Raw genomic sequence first — 18,825 nt, forward strand, 5'->3', positions numbered from 1 at the left:
GGAACCACATACAAGAGGGTGGACACATACTTGCAAGGAAAACTAGCACAAAACCACTGAACTTCTTATGTGTACATAGCTGCTCTATATCACTGGCTGATTACTAAGGCTAGTTCCTGTCCAGGTGTACTTTACTGAAGCCAGGCCCCGGAGTAGGGAAACTTGGGTGCTGTAGCCTGATTAGTCTAACCCAGGACAGATGACCTATGAAAATCACTGGCTCTAAACACAGGTGCTTGTGATTAAGAAGGCAATACTCAGTATGAACAGATGTGATGTTTATTTCTGTTTACTAACAATGGCCTTGATTCTGATGGGAACTTTGTGTGTCCATGATATGAAAGTCATGTTTCTGCATTTATTCTTTTCTTCACAGAGAACAGATGTCATCTGAGGCCCCCTATTGCCAGCCCCTCCCTCCCTCACTTTTTGTCTGCTGGATAGAGCAGTAGATGTGCAATCAATACGAGCTACTTATACCAGGACTTTCATAAACATCATCCCCAAACTATCTACAGGTATCCTCCTCACTGAGGACAGTGAGTCCTTGAGACACTCTTTTGGACATAATGCGTTTGATTGGGACAATACTTAAATATACCTATTGGCCTGTTGACATAGCCAAGATGACCAATTTGGTATGGGTGGATCACACGGGTCCCCTAGGTATATTCCAGGTCTGTTAATGGCAATCTTTTCTCTCCTAATATTTGCAGGGTCTTTTGCACATGATCTTTTATGGAAGCTGATTTTCACCAAGTATGTATCCTGACTAATGTAGACAAGAGGACATTAGCTGTAGTGCAAAAAGGAGAGTACCAATGTGTAGACATGTTGCTGGGAGGATACTTTTCCTCCTTGACCCCTAGAGCATTATTCCTGCAAAGTACCAGGGCAACCATGAGAAATTATTCCCTGAAATCAGACATCCTGAAGAGACCCTAATGGTGTTGGATACCATCAAATTTAATCAAGATTTGAGGTGAAAAATAAATCTTCTAGAGGAGGATAAATGACAGGTATTCTACCAGGGTATATCTCATAAAATTCCTGATGTTGGCCTAGGGGAGGACACTTTGGAAGATAATGGGCATTATACCTGCCACTTTAGTCTTCGAATTACACTAAAAATAAACCTGCCATCAACACAGGTCTTCTCTTTGGGGAAAGTGGAACTCTCACCAAGCTTTTACATGCGTCTATAATATTCTGTCTCTTGAAGTTGCTCGGCCACATCCTGAAACACAAGTGGATTCCTGACCAGAGGATCTGCACACTCAGTGCTGATGCCAGTGATGAAAAACTTTGGAAACCATCAAAGATATTCAAGAATTAAGTCTAAAAAGAATAACCTTTAGATGAGCAGAAGTGACAGGTAATCTACCTGTGTACATCTCACAAACTATATAGAAACCTCCTAAAGGATAGTAAAGTGTTTTGTTTTTATCTTCACAGGAAAACTCATCTCCAGAAGCCAAAGGACACTGCATGGGTAGTTCCTTAAGATAAGTCGGTAGCGATAACCATCAAAGAAAAGGAATGTTCTATATCTTTAAATTTACAGCTTATCTCTCAGAGAACTCTATTTCTCTTTATTTCCTAGTCCCTGTTCAGTTACACCAATGCTGGTTTTAGAGTTGGATCTGGCTTTCCTTCTCTAAATCCAAGCACATTGTTAAAATAAACTTCCGAGATTCTGTATTATATTAAGAAGCCAATTGATGCAATACAGAATAAGAGAAAAATTGGAGATTGTCATTTGTCTTTTCTTGGCTCGTTTTCTCAAAATATACATTCCCTATTAATTGTTATTTTCCTTTGTTGCATTTCCTGGTATGCATATATATATACAAGTAAATTTCTCTGTTAACATTTATGTTTGAGTCCCAGACAGCCAATGAAGAAGTGACAGACAGCAATCCTTGGATGCTCCGGAAAGAAAATGTGCCACATCTCCTTACTAGATCCAACTTGCTTTGTTTCAACTGACACTCAGGCCAGAATTTCGGGTGCTGACTTCAATCAACACCAGATCTTCAATCAAGATAATGACTTCAACCTGGACCTTCAATCAAGCATCTCCACCAGACACAGACTGGATATAGTCCATTCAGGACTTTCACTAAACATTTTTTTCCACAGGACCCCACAAGGCTTTCTTCATCCCAGTTCAGCAGGAAGTAGCTTGGAGAATACTACGCCCTTTTCCCCACTATTGCACCTAGTTAGGGCTAGTTTTCTATTGTTTAAGTTTGGGTTTGGAAGGAGGTATTCAAGCTTGGATATCTCTTTCAGATAACTTTAAGGCAGGCACTGACCATGCACTTTTGGGTTGCAAGCATGCGGCTCTCTCTGTGCCCTCTCCTGGTGGTACAGGATTTGCTCAGCGATTGAGTACTTCCTAATAAACAATCTTGTTTTCAAACTAGTTCTGACTCCAGTGCGATCCCCATTAATTTCTTATCCACTCTACCTAACAACATAAACACACACACACACACACACACACACACACACACACACACACACACAAACACACACACACACACGCACACACACATAAATGTATGTATCATTTTAGGCACTCCTTCTTCTATACACAAGTCCCCAAAACACAAGTAAAAACCAGCTGTGTATGTGTACAGACACACACACACACACACACACACACACACACACACACACACACACAATACACATCTAGGTATCGTTTTGGCATCACATTTCCTACAGAAGATCCCCACAATCTGTTATGACAATTCGTGTGCACACACAAATGCATACACGAAACACATCCTGACATTCTCTTCTCCTACCTCTCTCCTACAGACAAGTCCCCACCACATAAGTAGGTGTCAAGACCAGCTATGTAGGATTACACACACACACACACACACACACACACACACACACACACACACACAAACACAAAGACCTACGCACCCCCTCTCCTACAGAAAAATTCCCAAACATAAGTAGGTGTCAATACCACCTATATAAATACACACATGCACACATACACACACAAACACACACAAACACACAACACACACACACACACACACACACACACACACACACTCACAAACACCGATAAGTGTCAAGTTCTACTAGTAGACTGTGTGATCTGTTTAAGAGAGGATTTGCTGTCTACTCAGGGCTAGGTGTCAGGTTCTACTTGATACTGCTTCCCATATACCCAAAGTTCCTATACACAACTAGTTTACCAGTATGCACACACTGCCTTATCATAAATGTCAGGTACATAGCCATACACCCAGAAACACACTCGGGCACACATACTCCAACAGACCCATGCACATATTCAACGAACTTTCACCTTTCTATCAATTCCAGGGAGGTATGCCCCATACAGTTAATGCCCATACACACTTCTGGTTGTCAAGTTTTGTGAGTTAGAGGCACCCCCAACGTATAATAAACCCCACAAACAACTCTAGGTGTTAGGTTCGGTGTGGTATCAAAATACAGACCAAACACACACACACACACACACACCAATTTGGAATCCTCCTCACCTTTTTAGAGCCTGCTATAAGGGTGTGATGTAAATCTGCATGGAAGAATAGAAGTTTAAAAATGTATAGACATCATGGAGAAAACAAACCAAGATTCAGGACAATAAAACTCTATGTGTGATATTAATTAAGGAAGTTAATCTACTCTCCTCGAAGCAACTCCAAGCTTAATATGACATCCTACAGTTTTCTGATATACATTATGATGTTTCTCTGAGAAACGAGATCAGCACCTGTGTCTGTACATTTATTTGCCACCATATGAAACAAGAATTCCTCCTATTATTGTATACAATTGTTGAATTTATGACCAAATCCCTTAAGGCAAAAACACGTTGCTTGAGAAAAATCACAAAACATTGGGACTGGAGAGTTGGGTAAGCAGTTAAGAGTGCTTGTTTTCCCAGTGCCAAGAGGCTCCTGACAGATTAAGCCACATACCTGTCACCCACATTCAAAGGGCCTAATTAGGTCCCATATAGGTCCCTGTCCAGAGTCCATGAGCTCCTATTCCCTGGGTCTTTCCTCTCTTCATCTGATAAGCCTGGTGCTTGGCTGTGGGTCACTGCATCTGCTTCCATTATTTACTGGAATTAAACACTATTATATACTGGACTTTGTCGACTCCCCAAGGGAGGCTTTACCTCTCTTGGGAATGAGAGGTTTGGGAGTGAGATGGTAGGAAGTAAGGGATTGGGAGGAAGGGAGGGAGGAGAACAGAGGTTAGTAATTAAAATAAAAATAGAAAAATATAGTAGAGTTTAAAAATAAAAGAGTACTTCTTTTTCTTGTAGAGGTCTGTAATTCATTTTACACCACCAAGGACAGGCAATAAACAGATTCATGTAATCGCAGCTCCAGGAGAACTGCTACCTTCTTCTAGGGTCTTTGAGCACATTACCATACACACATACATACACATACACACAAACACACACACAGGTACACACATACACACACATATGTAGACATTATATATAAATTATATGCATACAAGCCATATATACATATATATGTATTTATATACATAAAATATATGTGTAAAATCTTTTTTAAGAAAAGGATTTCTTTGTTTTAAGAATCTAGCAATACTCTGTAGCACCAAGAATTTTAACCATGAAACAGATATTGGGGTTCATGCTGAACTTCAGAGAAGCAAATCAGCCAAAATACCAGAGTGTTCTCCCCTCTGACGATGATCAGACTGAAGTAGAGGTCTACTGAACCTCAGATTGCATCTACAGACTACATTGCTCCTCATCAAATGATAGATTACTCATGAGACAGCACTGAGAGCCTTATATTCTTTCTATTATTGGGATTAAATGCATCAACTCTGTTTCTCTTTTAGATTGATTCACTCTCATGTAGCTCAGGTTGGTCTTGAAATCACAGAGATCCATCTACCTCTACGTCCTGTGTTTGGGATTAAAAGACTGTACCACCAATGTCCAGCTTTGATGGCTAACTAGTATGGCTGTCTTTGCATTATGATCTTCATTAGATGATAAACAATATGTGACCACAATAGTTAAAACAGCATCTCAGTGACCCACTGAGTCAATACAGATGAAAGCAAAATATACAAATTGTATTAAGGCAAATGTTCATTTTTCAACTCTCTATATTAAGATTTATATTTGAACAAGCTACCAGTAAAACATATTATCACGGTTTTAATTTGTAATAGAAAGTCTTCAAAGAACACAGGGAGAATATAGGAATTCAAGTTTCTTTTTTGCCAAGTGTAATATGTCTGTCTTTATATGTATTGAGCTATGTAAATAATTATTCATTTATTATGTTAAGTTCAAAATCATTAAGTCTTTCTCAAACTAAGAGCATTGCTATTAACGAGGTGGAAAGAGAAAATACAGAAATGTACAACAATAAGACAGTATTAAAATCAACTCTTTCAGACAATGATCGGTGCCAAGGAAATATGTTATCTTAAGAAACATCCTAAGATAATACAAACAGATTTTAAATATTTGAAGAGACAATAAAACCTCACTGGTTAATCCTATGTGGTAAATGTGTCTAAACATCTGCATGTTGATTTGTAGCAAATCTCACGACCAGCAAAGGAATTTTTAGCCAATATTTCTGGTCTAATTAAACAATGAATTTTACATTTTTACTCTTATACTCTAATAGCCATAATAATTCCCCAAAATTCATACTTATATACTTGAAAGAACACATATTGTCCATGGTCATTTTTTGTAAACCATCAGACTACAATGACATTATCAATGAAATATTTCTTCAAATACACTGGCTAGAAACCAGTAGGCTCTTGGCTATTTCTTGACATAATGAATTTTATCTAAATCTGATTAAAAAGGAAAAACTCCCTTTCTGTCCGGATGTCAAGGTAACTTTTCATGATATTTCAGTAGCTCCCTTGATCTTTCTGAGATAACCAGACAGCTATATAAAAGGGGTCTCCCTGTTCCAATTCTGCTGCTGTGTCAGCGTATTCCAGTCTTGGTAGTCAGCAGAGATTATATTCCTTTTAAATGTATACCTGACAGAAAAGGTTCTAGTTGGTGTCAAGCTCCAATGGTGCTAGAATCTTTCAATCACAGGTGGTCTCCCAGATTTTCTGCATCTTACTATAGGTAATAGAAAGTTTGAACATATTTTTATTAGAATAGTTGCAAAGAAAGTCTGTGATGGTTAACACTGGAAAAATTCCCACCAAGAATCAAGTGTCATTTAAAGGTTGCACATCACACAGAATGATCAAGTGTTAGAAATTTTATCCAAAGAGCCCAAGTTGTATTCATAAAAGGAAGATGTCAATCTTTATCAGTCTCTAATTCCTAATGCTGTTAAGTGAATATTGTACTTTACAGTCAGCCACTCCCAAAATACTCACAATGCAAATATTTTATTTCCTTCAGATATTTTTCAATTTATCTTCATAATTTCAATTTTAATTCAATAAGTTCCTATATTTATTACAATCTAGAAGCCATCACTATTCTTTTGTAATAAATGTACCATGTTGATGAGAGATGCACCTGCCCTCTCATCATTTAAACCTGTGGTGGAAAATTATATCAAATGAACTGTACACAGTCAATATCACACTGGGATTTTTAGCACCTGAGCAGATGCCTTCTACAGACAAACTGATTAGGAAATAAATGTAAAACCTTTGCAAAAGATAAGCAATTATTTCTTTTTTTCTCCATTCATTTATTTAGCTCATACATAAAGTCATGCACAATTATGATACATAATACAGTATGTTCACAATGGCATGACTAAATTAAACCAATTAACATGTTATATCACACATATTCATCATTTTTGTTTTGAGAACACTTAAAGTATACTATCTCACAACTTTTAAAGTATAGCATATTGTTATCAACCATATTTATCATGATCTCAGTAGACCTCAATACATCCCAGAGTCCATGCGTCTTGTCCAACTGCAGTTTTATATCCTTAAACCAATCATTTCCCCATTGTTAAAAGACCCACATTGAAGCCTAATAGTCAGTATTCTGCTCTCTGCTCCCATAAGTTTCATTTCTAGGTTACACATAAAATTGAAATTGTGTGACATTTGTCTTCCAGTGTGTCACTTTTTATTTTTTTGGCAAGCATATAACTTTATTACTTACTAAAGAAGAAATCAAATTCGCATGCACAGATGAGCATGAGCACTCACTGAAACACCTTGGATTCCTCACATATTTGAGTTTCAATATATATATATATATATATAATAATGGCAATATGTTATGCATCAATAGCAGCAACAGCTTTTCCAGGTTCTGCAGTCATTTGAACAAAATTGTAGAGACATCCAGCACACTCCATTAAAAAAAAAAAAAAACAACCAACCAAACAACAACAACAACAACAAAGTATAAAACAAAAATCCCAGAAAACAGCACAGTTCTGTTACTCTTGTGGTATTTGGTGCCATTTTTTAAAATTAGCTTCTCAATCATCATCTGGGATGAAATAATTCTGAGCAACATCATTAAAAACAGCTCTGATAAAGCATGGGCACTACTATGTATCATAAAGCAGGTCCACATATGAGTGAGTACATACCATGTTTGTCTTTTTGTGATTGGGTTACCTCGCTCAGAATGGTTTCTTCGAATTCTATGCATTTTCCAGCAAATTTCAAGATTCCATTGTTTTTTTTCTGCTGAGTAGTACTCCATTGTGTAAATGTTCATGAGGGATATTGGGTCTGTAGTTCTCTTTCTTAGTTGTGTCTTTGTGTGGCTTGGGTATCAAGGTTATTGTGGCCTCATAAAGAGAGTTTGGTAATGACCCTTCTGCTTCTATTGTGTGGAATACTTTGAGGAGAATTGGTATTAGCTGTACTTTGAATTTCTGGTAGAATTCTGCACTGAAGCCATCTGGCCCTGGGCTTTTTTTGGTTGGGAGACTTCTAATGACTGCTTCAATTTCATTAGAGGTTATAGGTCTATTTAAATTGCTTATCTGTTCTGGATTTAATTTTGGTAAGTGAAATCTGTCCAGAAAATTGTCCATTTCCTTTAGATTTTCAAATTTTGAAGAATATAGGTTTTCAAACTATGACCTAATGATTCTCTGGATTTCCTCTGTGTCTGTTGTTATGACCCCCTTTTCATTCCTGATTTTATTAATTTGCATGTTCACTCTTTGTTGTTTGGTAAGTTTAGATAAAGGTTTGTCTATCTTGTTGATTTTCTCGAAGAACCAACTTTTTGTTATATTGATTCTTTGTATTGTTCTACTAGTTTCCATTTTATTGATTTTAGCCCTCAATTTGATTATTTCCTGCCGTCTGCTCCTCCAGGGTGTATTGGCTTCTTTCTTTTCTAAAGCTTTCAGTTGTGCTGTTAATTCTCTAGTGTGATTATTCTGTTTCTTCATGTGGGCATTTAGTGCTATGAACTTTTCTCTTAGCACTGCTTTCAGAGTATCCCATAGGTTTGGGTATGTTGTATCCGCATTCTTATTGAATTCTAGGAAATCTTTAATTTCTTTTTTTATTTGTTCCTGGAACCATGAATTGTGCAACTGGGTGTTACTTAATTTCCATGAGTTTGTAGGTTTTCTGTAGTTCGTGTTGTTGTTGAATTCTAATTTTAAAGCATGGTGGTCTGATAAGACACAGGGGGTTATTTCAAATTTTTTGTACCTATTGAGGTTTGCTATGTTGCCACGTATGTCGTCAATTTTAGAAAAGGCTCCATGTAGTACAGAAAAGAAGGTAAATTGTTTTGTATTTGGGTGGAATATTCTATAGATATCTGTTAAGTTCAATTGCGCCACAACTTCTATTATATCTTTTTATCTTTGTTAAGTTTCTGTCTGGTGTTTCTGTCCAGTGGTGAGAGTGGGGTGTTGAAATCTCCCACTATAAATGTGTGCGGTTTTATGTGTGATTTGAGTTTTAGTATTTCTTTTACAAATGTGAATGCCTTTGTATTTGGGGCGTAAATGTTCAGAATTGAGACTTCATCCTGATGAATTTCTCCTGTGATGAGTAGGAAGTGACCTTCTTCATCTCTTTTGACTGATTTTAGTTTAAAGTCCAATTTATTGGATATTAGGATTGCTACTCCTGTTTGTTTCTTGGGTCCATTTGATTGGAAGATCTTTCCCCAATCTTTAATTCTTAGGTACCGTCTATGTTTGAGGTTGAGGTGAGTTTCTTGTATGCAGCAGAAGGATTCTGTCTTCTTTCCATTTTGCTAATCTGTGTCTTTTCATAGGGAGTTGAGACCATTAATGTTGATGGATATTAATGACCATTGATTATTGTTCATTCTTGTTTGTTTTTGATTTGGTGATGGTAGTGAGATTATGTGTGGGATTCTGTCCCTTTTTCCTTTTGGCTGTTGGTAAGTTGGGATTATCTATTGCCTATATTTTTCTGGTTGTAGTTAGCTTCCTTGGGTTGGAGTTTTCCTTCCTATACTTTCTGTAGGGCTGGATTGGTGGATATGTATTGTTTGAATCTGCTTTTGTCATGGAATATCTTGTTTTCTCCATCTATAATGATTGAAAGCTTTGTTGGGTATAGTAGTCTGGGCTCGCACCCATGGTCTCTTAGTGTAGGTAGAATATCTATCCATGATCTTCTGGCTCTCAGAGTTTCCAAGGAAAAGTTAGGTGTGATTCTGATAGGTTTGCCTTCATATGTTACTTGACCTTTTTCCTTTGCTGCTCTTAATATTTTCTCTTTGCTGTGTATGTATGGTGTTTTGATTATTATGTGGCGAGGTGACCTTTTGTGTTGGTTCAGTCTATTTGGTGTTCTGAAGGCTTCTTGTATTTTCATTGGTATGTCTTTCTTTAGGTTGGGAAAGTTTTCTTCTATGATTTTGTTGAATATGTTTTCTGAACCTTTGAGATGGATTTCTTCATCTTCTTCTATACCTATTATCCTTAGGTTTGGTCTTTTCACAGGATCTCATAGTTCCTGGATATTTTGTGATGGGAATTTGTTGGACATAAGACTTTCTTTGGTTGATGAATCTATTTCCGCTAGTGTGTCTTCAACCCCTGAGATTCTCTCTTCCATCGCTTGTATTCTGTTGGTTATGCTTACACCTGTAGTTCCTGATCATTTACCCTGCTTTTCTATTTCCAGCATTCCCTCAGATTGTGCTTTCTTCGTTGTGTCTATTTTAGATTTTAGGTCTTGAACTGTTTCCTTGAGAGAATGATATTGATTGACTTGAAGATTGATATCTTGTATTTTTTGGTTAGTTTTTTCTTCCATTTCTCTAAGGTATTTTCTCATGTCCTCTTTGAGATCCTCTATCATTTTCCTGAAGATGTTTTTAAGGTCATTCTCTTCTGGTTCATCTGCATTGTGATGTTATTGGTGTATGGTTCCTAGTCTCTGGTGGTGTCATAATATTGGGTTTTCTGTTGTTGGATGTGTTTTTACCTTGTCCTCTTCTCATCCTTTCTTCTGGTGGGTGTAGCAAGAGTTTCTTGTTCTCCTGGTGGGTGTGGGACCACGGTTCTCTTCTGGTAGATGCAAACAGATGCAATACTCTGATGTTGGTCCTCTTCTTGTGAATGGAGGTGTCACTGTTCCCCGGGTGTTGGCAGTGTTCGGGCATGCAGGATCCTGGGCCGGAGGTTGGAGGCCAGGCTGCCTCTGAGTGTTCAGAGTTCGGTCGCCACCACCGAATTGGTCTGGCACACAGGTCACTTGTGTCAAGTAACTGTGAGCAGCAACGATGAATTGGAACTGGTAACCAGTTCCTGGCCTACCTGGATCAGCGGATGGGAGCTGGGCTGCCTCTCAGCAATTATTTCTTGACCATGTTACCAAATAAATATTCTAAATGTGGTTTAAGATTTCTGGAGTTGCAGTTTCTATAAAAGGTTGAATTATGTGCCATGTGATTACCATATGTGGTGTTAATGTTTCATGCAAGATGACAAGATGTGACTGATGTGGGATATCCTTCTCTTTGCAGCAAATATTTGTTGCTTTCATTGTTTATGAATAAAGCTCTTTTGTACAGTGGCCAAGCAGAATAGAGCCAGGCATGAGATCCAAACAAAGATGTTTATAGCAAGTAGACAGATTCAGGAAGAAGACACATAGTTGCCTGGGAACTGAGATATGAGGTAACGAGGAATGAGCCTCATAGCAAAATAAAGACTAATGGGAATGGTTAATTTAATTGTGAGAGATAGTCAGTAATAAGCCTGAGTCACTGGCCAAACAAATATAATGAACATTAAGTCTCAAAATGATTATTTACTAAATGACTGTGGGGACCAGTGGACCGAAGCAATATCAGTCCAGGGGGACTGAGTGGGACAGAAAACATCCAGCTACCTATCATCACTTTAATTATTATGAGGGTGGAAGCTATGTGTAACATCAATATTTAGAAAGTAGATGGGCAAGACTGGTAGCATCTCTAATGTGTAACCTAATATCCTATCATAGTAAAGTATTAAATCTCTTCCTTTCAACTAGACTACTGGCTCTCAAACTTCCCAATATGCTGATCCTTTAGTAGAGTTCCCCCTCTTCTTGTGACTGCTGAACCATAAAATTATTTCATAGCTGTAATTTTCCTACTATAAATCATAATACAAATATCTGATATGCAGGATATCTGATATTAGAATCCCAAAGTGGCTGTGAGGAACAGGTTGAGAAACATTTTCCTAAATGATGTAGATGGATTTGTAGTTAGCTATTAGAATTTACATGATGCATGGATTACAAAGTTAAATACTTAATAACCCATTCAAGAAAAAGGGGCAGGAAGAAGTAACTAGCAGTTTAAAAACAAGGCTAAGCCTTCATCCATTAACTATTGGAAGCAGAAGCAGACACCCACAGCTAAACACTGAGCTGAATCTAGTTTCAGAGATTGGGGGAGAGAAGAGCAAATGAGTCAAGACCAGGCTGGAGAAACCCACAGATACAGCTGACCTGAACAAGGGGGAGCTCATGTTCCCTAGACTGACAGCTGGGAAACCAGCCCATAACTGTTCCAGAACCCCTGAGTCTGGATGTCAGTTGGAGGGCTGGTTAATCCATAGACCTCTGTTAGAGGATCAGTAGTTCTCTCTAGTACACAAATGGACTTTGGAGCCCATTCCAAATAGAGGGATAATCTCACAGCCTATATATAGGCTAGGGTCTAGGCCCTACTCCAAATAATATGACAGACTCTGAATATCCCCATGGAAGGCCTCAACCTCCCTGGGGAGCAAAAAAAAGGGATGGGATAGTTGGTCAGTGAGTGGCAGCTGAGGATGTAAGGAAGAGGGAAATGGAATGGTCCTGTAAAAGAATCTTGTTTGTAATTTAAAGTTATAAAAAAGGAAAAAAAATATACAAAGGCCAATACTTCTCTCACTGTGTGAGGAGCTCCAAGCTGTTCTAGTACTATTGCAGGTTTTGTACTTTAAAGTTTCTAGCTAAAGAGTTAAGTATGCAACATCTTATGGCATTCCTTATTTCACAAAAGTTAACTTTAAATAATGTTTGTTTTTCTTTAAGACTTTCTTTTTAAAAGCCTTAAAAGAATCAGAATGTATAACATATGTATCTACAATCTACTTTTGAAGCATTCCTATTAATAATGAGGGGAATTTTTTGCTTTCTCTATTAGAAAAATCTCGAAGCTATTAATAAAAAATACATGAGTTCATTACACTGTTGTAATTATGAAGGGGAGGTATTTGAGCTACTGATGTTCATGGCCGGCTCCAAACTACATCTCTGTATCAGTTTGAATCATTCTGGGGCCCATCTCACCACAGAGTAATCTCTTCCATTATCCTAATGAGCATTTATGTTTTATTGTGCAAACAGTTGGTTTTATGAGTAGACTTTGACAGTAACATCAGATTATCTCTCCAAGCTCTGCCTCCTCTAACTCATAGCTGTCTAAATGCATTCCTTGTGCCTGTTACTTAGTTACTGTTAAGGTGAGGATATGCAGAGGACAGGCAGACCATGTGTTTACAGACAGCACTAGAGAAACCAGAATTGTTGAACATTTAGGTTTTTTCCTCAATGGAAGGTATTTACAAGCTTGTCCTGTCCAGAAGACTGGAGTGGATGTTCTATAATAGCCTGGTGATACTTTACTATCTGTAGGGCAAAGCCTTACATGAATAATGCATTCATATGAACCAAATCCCATACAGATTTCAATAGTGTTTATAGTATGTTTATTACAAACCCTTCTTAGAGCTGTAGTTGGAATACAAAATGAAATCAAAACAATATTTTAAAATGGAAAAATATGTGAAAACTAAATGACTCTGGTTCAGGCTCCAGAAGTTTGAACCAGCATGGATAACTAAGTCAGGTGGAACTTAATTTTCTTCAGGCATCTCTATAGGTCATTTATCTGATGGCTGTAAAGGTTTCAGGAAACCACCAGAGGATAATGGGAATCTGAGAGATAATGTACAGATAGAGTCAGGTATAATGAAGGCTACATTCTGAGAAAATAAGATGGTCTACAGAAAACAAAAAAGCAACAATAAATATAAATACTCTCTTTTCGATTAATATAAAATGTGTCCCCTCTCCTAGACATACTCCCATGTATTTATTTTAATTATTTTTTATATATTTGAACCACCGTCCTATGAAGACACTGCTAACCCCATACAGAAGAACTGATTCTATGGTCCATGTTCAAATCAGTATGTGGCTAGTCTTATTGTATTGAGATACTTTTGATTTCATTTTCATGTCTAAGCAACATGGTGATAAACTATTGATGTAAATTGATATGCAATCATCCTGAGGTATCCATCTTCTATGAGTTAGTCTACAGATTTATGCCTATCTCGGTGTGTTGGCAAGAGTTCTCAAAGCTCTTTATTATCACCTGTGAAGACCAATATTGATTAGGTAACTCTTCAAATGTGAAGGTTACAAACTGATCATCAGGAAGATTAAATAACATCACAGGAAAACTGATCCTGCAAGTTGTTTTAGCAGATACTAATAATGAAACATTAAAACAAATGTCTGGGTGAAGAAAGTTCTTCCTCCTTGGGTGTTACAGATTGCCCCAGAAAAGATACAAAGAGGAGATTCTATTGATTTCTTAGGATACAATATAGGCTTACAAAGTATCAGACCTCAAAAGGTATAAATTAGAATAGAACATTATCAAACCTGTAATGGTCTTCAGAAACTACTAGGGGAAATTTCTCAACTACAGACAATAATTGGTGTGGAAGGACATGATTTAAATCATTTAAAACTGGCAGTTAAAGAGGACAAGGACTTAAACAGTCCACGAATATCATCTGCTGAAACAGAAAAAGGATAACAATGGGTGGAAAACAGAAAACTGGATGCACATGTAGATCCTCTAGACCCGAATTTAGACCTTATTTTGGTCACCTTATGATCCAGAGAACACCCTTCTGGGATTCTGATGCAGAGAGAAGATATTATATTGGAATGGATATTTCTGCCACATAAACAGAATAAAAAGCTGAAGATGTACATAGAAATGTTTTCTGATTTGATTCTAAAGGGCAAATTAAGACTTCATCAACTGACTGAAAACAATCCAGCAGAAATTATTGTACCTTTAAATAATCAGGAAATTTCCTCCTTATGGAAGGACAATGAATACTGGCAGACAGCTCTTACTGAGTTTTTGGGAAAAATTAGCAACAATTATTCCAAAACCAACAGAATTAAATTCATAAGAATGAAATTCTGGATCCTTCCACATATTGTAAGACAAACCCCAATTCCTGGAGTTCATGCCTTCTACACTGATGACAACAAATCAGGTAAGGCAGGTAATAAAGCAGGTGAGGTAAGTAGAGAAGTTCAAATTCAGTATACAACTGTACAGAAGGAAGAATTATATGCAATTTTTATGGTGCTTATGAATTTTACAGAGCCTCTCAATATACTTATGGATTCTCAATATGGAGAGAGAGTTGAGTTGTACATTGAGACTGCAAATTTCATTCCTGATAATATAGAATTAACTTCACTGTTTATAAAATTACAGGACACAATCAAGAACAGAATTAATCATATATATATGATTAATTATATATCCCAAACATAGGTTACATAATGCCTTATTAACACTAAGCTTTCTTAATGCTAATGAGAAATGACTACCAGGTGCAGAAAGACACTGAACTAAGGAAAAACCTGCAGAACCGTATCAGCCGGTGTCCTTCAAATATTTACTAACTTCTCTATGGAAATCAGGACATGTGTTACATTGGGGAAGGGGTTTTGAATTTGTTTCCACAGGAGAAGAAAAACTTTGGATACCTTCAAAGATGATCAAGATTCAAGTTGAGAAGGAAAAACCTCTTGATGAGGAGAAATGACAGGTAATCTACCAAGGTATATCATAAATTGGATGAACACCTCACAAAGAAAAGGGATGTACATTTTTTCTTTTCACAGGAAATCTCATATACAGAAATCAAAGGACAGTACATGAGTAACATTGAAGGTAGCTATAACCATCCTAAAAAAGAAATCTGTCATATGTTAAAAGTTCATAGATGAATCTACACTTATTTCTCTTTGTTTCATAGTCCCCATTCAACTAAATCAAAGCTGGTTTTAGAGTTGTTTTGGATTTCCTCCTCTAAATCCAAGCACATTGTTAAAATAAACTTCAGAGTTTCTATATTATGTCAAGAAGGCAATTGATGTAATACAGAAAAAGCAAAAACTGGGAATGCCACTTGTCTGTCTTGACTCTCATTATTGTTATTTCCCCTTGTAACCTTTCCCGCTATGCATGCATATACAAGGGATAAACACTGGCTCCACAGCACAGGTCCCATTGTCTGCCCAGTCCTCCTAACTGGCACCCACATTCAGAGGGTTTGGTTTGGTCCAGTGTTGGTTCCCCAGCTTACAACAGGAATCCGTTGCTCTCACTACGTCAGGTCAACTGGTTCTGTAGGTTTCATGGAGCCGTATTATTACTTTTGAATGCCTACCCTGCAACTACCTTTTTTCTAGACAGCTTTTCTAACTTGAATTATCCCATTTCTGTTTATGTTTTGCCTCTGGCTTTTTACCTTTCTTTATTCTATATATTTTTCTTTGCTTCTTAATCTCTGGCTGGCCATGTGGCTGGGTGACTGTTCCCTAGTGTCCTCCACTCCTTCTCCTTTACTTTACTCCTCACTCTTCTCTAGAGCCTAGGTTTCTCTTCCTATTTATTCTCTCTGCCTGGCAGCCCTGCAATTCCTCTCCAGCTTAGAGCTTGGCTTGTCATCTCTTTATTAAACCAATCAGATGTTTCTGAAATGCAAAGTAACACAGCTTAACACAGCTGATCAAATGCAACATTAAAGAATACAACACATGAAGGTCGGCTTTAAATGAGTTCACAACACACAAGCTTAATGAAAAACAGGTATTTTTTAGGGAAGTACTTACGCAAATAATAGGAAATAACTGCTGTGGTCATTCTGCTCTAGAAATGCAGTCTCTGCCCTTCCAATGCTGTCACCACCAGGCAAGAGAGTGAGCCATCTCCTCCTATTCCTCATAAGGCGTCACCTAGTCTCATTTGAAACTATACCCCTAGAATGTGGCCACTACTGCAAGTTCACTGGCAAACTAAGATGCCACTACAGACACATCTTTGCCTTATTTAACAAATATTCCACAGCATGAATGAACATAACACTTTTTTTTTTTTTTTTTTTGGTTTTTCAAGACAGGGTTTCCCTGGGTAGCTTTGGATCCTATCCTGGCAAATGCTCTGCAGACCATGCTGGCCTTGAACTCACAGAGATCTGCCTGCCTCTGCCTCCCGAGTGCTGCGATTAAGTCATGAATCACCAACGACCGGTGAATATAACACATCTTAAACTAATACACGACAACAATGGGGAAGGAATGGGTGGTATGGGAAGAGGCATTGCAAGTGAAATTCAAAGTCAGTGTTGGGTAAAGGGGCCTGCAACAGCTGCTCCATGTCATTCAGGTCTTGTTTTATTTTATTTATTGGGTGATTCATTTGTAGAGTTGTTTGTTTATTTGCATTCTTACATATGACCTAGAAAATCAGCATTCATGCTCATTAATTGATACTGCTTCCCCTATACCCAAAGTTTCTATACACATCTAGTTTACCAGTATGCATACCATGACCATGCCATATCATAAATGTCTGGTACATTTCCATACACATACTTGGGCACACATACTCCAACAGACCCATGCACATAATCAATGAACATTCACCTTGCTATCAATTCCAGGAAGGTAGGTCCCATATGGTTAATGCCCCATACACATTTCTGTTTGTCAAGTCTTGTGAGTCAGAGGCATCCTCAGTATAAATAAACCCAAAAAACACCTTTGTTGTTCGGTTCAATGAGGTATCCCAAAGATAGGCCAAAGTCCTCTTTTACACTCATACACGAGCACGTGTGCACACACAAAAACACATACACACACACATAAAAACACACACACACAAACACACAGACACACACACACAAACACACACACAAACACACACACACACAAACACGCAGACACACACACACACACACACACACACACACACACAAACACGCAGACACACATATTCACACACTTCAATTTGGATCCTCCTCACCTTTTAAGTGCCTGCTATAAGTATGTGATGTATACCTGCATGGAAGGATACAAGTTTTAAAATTGGATAGACATCATTGAGAAAACAAACCAAGATCCAGGATGATAAATTCCATGTGAAAGGTTAATTTCAAGAAGTTAATCACAGAAAGTATCCTAAGCATTTGAATTTGAGGAATCTAGCTACTCTCATCAAAGCAAATCCAAGCTTAATATGACATCCTACAGGTGTCTGATATATATTATGAAGTCTTCTCCGAGAAACCATGACAGCACCTGTGTTTGTACATTTGCCTCCATATGAAACAAGAATTCCTTCTATTATTGCATACAGCTGTTGAATTTATGACTAAATCCATTCATGGAAAAAGGCTTTGTTTGAGAAAAATTACAAAAAAATGGGAATGGAGAGTTGGGTAAGCAGTTAAGAGTGCTTGTGGACACTGCCAACGGCCTCCTAACAAATCAAGCCACATAACTGTCACCTGCATTCAAAGGGTGTAGTTAGATCCCATACAGGTTTCTCAGTTACTGTCCAGACTCTATGAGCTCCTATTCACTGGGTCTTCCCTCTCTTTAACTGAACTCAGGGAGCTAATACCATTAGTTAGCTTTTAGGTCTAAATAGTATGGCTGGCTTTGCATTATGATCTTCAGTGGCTTTATTAGATTATAAGCAATACATCACCACAATAGTCAAAAAATTAGCATCTCAATGCCCCAATGAGTCAGTCAATATGAAAGCAATATATACAAATTGTATTAAGGAAAACCTTCATTTCTCAATTTTCTATATTAAGATTCATATTTGAACAAGCTACCAGTAAACTATATTATCACCATTTAAATTTGTAATAGAAAGTCGCCAGAGAATACAGGTAGGATAAAGGAATTCAAGTTTCTTTGGTGCCAAGTTAATATGTCTTTGTATGTAATGAGCTATGCAAATAGTTATTCATTTAGTACATAAAGTTAAAATTCATTAAGTCTTCCTCACACTCTGAGCATTGTTATTAACAAAGTTGGAAAGGGAAAATACAAAAATGTACAACAATATGACGGTATTTACATCGACCCCTTCAGAGAATATATGTGCCATGGAAATAATAGAATATACTAAGAAAGGTTGTTATGTTAAGAAACATCCTAAGATAACACAAATATATTTTA

At 37.5% G+C, this 18,825-nt stretch overlaps 1 protein-coding gene across 6 annotated transcripts in view; it reads right to left on the reverse strand.

Annotated features, from left to right (window-relative positions):
* LOC100756022 (A-kinase anchor protein 9) overlaps positions 1-18,825 on the reverse strand; it is a 56,831-nt gene that overhangs the window by 23,874 nt on the left and 14,132 nt on the right. The window contains exon 6 of one of the 6 annotated variants that reach the window (XR_004771801.1): positions 10,507-17,691. The exons of the other annotated variants lie outside the window; for them this stretch is intronic. The gene's annotated coding sequence lies outside the window, so the exon portion shown is untranslated. Of the gene's footprint in view, positions 1-10,506; positions 17,692-18,825 lie in introns of those variants that run through there. 6 annotated transcript variants of the gene reach the window in all.

This window comes from Cricetulus griseus (assembly GCF_003668045.3).
Source record: "Cricetulus griseus strain 17A/GY chromosome 1 unlocalized genomic scaffold, alternate assembly CriGri-PICRH-1.0 chr1_0, whole genome shotgun sequence".
Lineage (NCBI taxonomy): Eukaryota > Metazoa > Chordata > Mammalia > Rodentia > Cricetidae > Cricetulus > Cricetulus griseus.